This window comes from Triticum dicoccoides, chromosome 1B (genome assembly GCF_002162155.2).
Source record: "Triticum dicoccoides isolate Atlit2015 ecotype Zavitan chromosome 1B, WEW_v2.0, whole genome shotgun sequence".
In the NCBI taxonomy this organism is placed as follows: Eukaryota; Viridiplantae; Streptophyta; class Magnoliopsida; order Poales; family Poaceae; genus Triticum; species Triticum dicoccoides.
The window spans coordinates 125,946,513-125,949,595 of NC_041381.1; positions in this window are offsets into that span (position 1 = coordinate 125,946,513).

The window sequence follows — 3,083 nt, forward strand, 5'->3', positions numbered from 1 at the left end:
ATGCTTGCACGTTTTATGGGTGGATTAAATAGAGATATTCAGACCATTCTAGAGTATAAGGAGTATACTAACATCACTCGTTTATTTCATCTTGCTTGTAAAGCTGAATGTGAAGTGCAGGATCGACAAGCATTGGCGCACACTAACTTTTCTGCAGGCCGGCCTTCATCATAGACACCGCGTGCATCTTTTACTTTCACTGCAACAACACCTCCATCAGGTGCCACCTCGAGTCGTGATACAAGAAAGCAGACACGACCACCACTATCTGCCAAGAGCGCACCTGCCGGGCCTGCGCAGAGCTCTTCTTATTCCATGGCATCAATAGGGCACACAAGTGATATTATTTGTCATCGTTGTAAGGGAAGAGATCATTATGCGAGAGAATGCAAATCTCAGCGTGTGATAATTGCTACTGAGGATGGTGGGTATGAGTCCGCTAGTGACTATGATGAGGAGACTTTGGCTCTTATTACACGTGAAGAACATGGTGGAGATGATTCCGATCATGAGACGCAATACATGGCTCCTGAAGACGCTGACATGTATGAATGTTTAGTTGCTCAACGTGTTTTGAGTGTGCAATTCACACAAGTTGAGCAAAATCAGAGGCATAATTTGTTCCATAAAAAGGGAGTTGTGAAGGAACGTTCTGTGCGTGTCATCATAGACGGAGGGAGCTGCAACAACTTGGCTAGCATGCAGATGGTGGAGAAGCTATCTCTCACCACAAGACCACATCCACATCCTTACTACATCCAATGGTTCAACAACAGCGGCAAGGTTAATGTAACACCTACTGTTCATGTGCATATTAATATCTCTACATATGCTGATTATGTTGATTGTGATATGGTACCTATGCAAGCATGTTCCTTATTACTTGGTCGACCATGGCAATTTGATAAAAATTCTGTACACCATGGTAGAAACAATCAGTATACTCTCGTCAGACTACTTGACTACTTGTACACTTTTAGTCAAAGTACTTGACTAACTACTTGTAGATTTTCAGGCGCGATATGCTGACTTCAGCGGATTTTTCATGTCAAATAAAGCAGCAGACAGTAACACTTGCACCCTCTTGTGAGAATAAGAACCACCTCATGTTGCTAGAGTTATAATATCTACCTCTAGATATTCTTTGTTCATTTCCTCCCAAATTATCTTTTTCTACTATGTCTTTTTCTCATTGTGAAGATACCCGTGAACCTACATAATTAATGGAGAATTAGAGATAATGAATAACCTATCTAGTCCTTTTTTCAGGCTCAAACATGTTCAAAGATGGATGAATAAAGGTACCTCCACATCATCAATATCAGAAAAAACTTTCTAGATTAGCATCAACTTTACCTAAGGATGACAAATAGCATTAAGAAGTTGATCAAGAGCAATCAACTTGACAATATGAACCCAAAAGCGGACAGGTAGACTGAACTGAAATTACTATTGCATGTTACAAGTAACTAACAAACCTTTCGTGCGAGGATCCTTTGAGGCCACATAATCGTTTGCAATTTCACTATAACTAACTGTTGCATATTTAACTCCCACTAAATCCTGCGTCAAAAAAAGGCAAACTGAATTTCCAAAAAATAAATACATATAGAGTATACAAAATGGATAGTAACAGAAAGAGCTAACACAAATGTACTGAAGAGGTAACATCGTAATGCAATAAATCAATAGTTTTGAGCAGAAATAGCTCGTACTTACCGACAACCGTCTCGTCCTTTGCATCGCTGGCCGGTAGGCGTGACGGCGGAGGCTTCTCGCATGCTAACGACCAGGAGAATCATGACGAGGCATGTGGCTATGTGGCTGCTTCGGGCAGTGGAAGAAGAGGCCAGTTTTTCATGAGAGGCGACGGGAGAGTGACTATAATTAAATATTTGAAATATATGATGCATGATTACCCAAATCAACACGAACTAAATACAATAAGAAAGCACGAGAGCGGGAGAGCCACCCAACAAGCCACCGCGGCCACGCCGCCCTCTTCCGGACTCCCCTCTCTCCCTCGCCCTGCGGCCACCATGGCCACGCCACCTTCGTTCGACCTCCCGTCTCTCCATGCCTTCCAGCCACCGCGGCCAGGAATGACACGTCACCCTCGTCCAGCATCCCCTCTCTCCCTCGCCTCCACCTTCCTATGTCATTCCGGCAACGGTCACGGCAGTGATGTGGATTAGGCGGCGGCAGCGATGTGGATTTGGGCATGGGGTGGAGGAGAGGACACGAGAGAGAGGGAGGAGGTTGCATGTCTGGGTTTCCATCTGGGGGCGTCAGAGGTGTATCTGCGCGAGGGGTCGCCCTTTTTTCTGTGTTAATCTGTGCGTTTTTTCTTTTGCCTTTTTTTTCTTCTCCTCCTATTGTTTCTAGACATGTGTCATCGCTGGTTGCTCATCCATCGTGCGTACGTTAATGTTTTGGATGAACGTTCTGGCTATCTTGGCGAGTCCCATATGCACTCACAATTTTGATGACTATTGGGTTTGGCATTTTGAACGAAACAAAAGCTTCTCGGCCTGTTCTGCCTATATGATGTTGGTGGTCATGAAGAAACAGTGGGAGGCTTGGATAGAGGGTGCCGCAGGACCTTCAAGCTCACACAATGAGGAGAAATCATGGAATCTTCTCTGGAGTACTCAAGTTCCAGCTAAGATTAGAATGTTTTTGTGGCACCTTGCAAAACAGTCTCTACCCACCAAAGATGTGAGAGCACACCGCAATATGTCCACCACAAGCTCTTGTGGTCTGTGTGGCTCACAAGATTCATGGAGACACTCGCTTCTCGAGTGTGTTCATCGTCAAGATGCATCTGGTCCTTGGAAGAGGGAGACATCGTGGATAAGATGATTACTAGAATGGAACCAAATGCAAAACAGTGGATTTTTGCACTCATGGCTGGACTGCCTCGCCACAAGTTTATTCACATGGCAGTCTACCTTTGGGCTATGTGGACGGCGAGGCGGAAATTTACCATGAAGCGATTTCAAAGAGTCCACAATCTACCCACCTGTTTGTGAACAGGTTCACCAGGGAGCTTCAGTTCATTCATATACAGCCTCGACCGATTT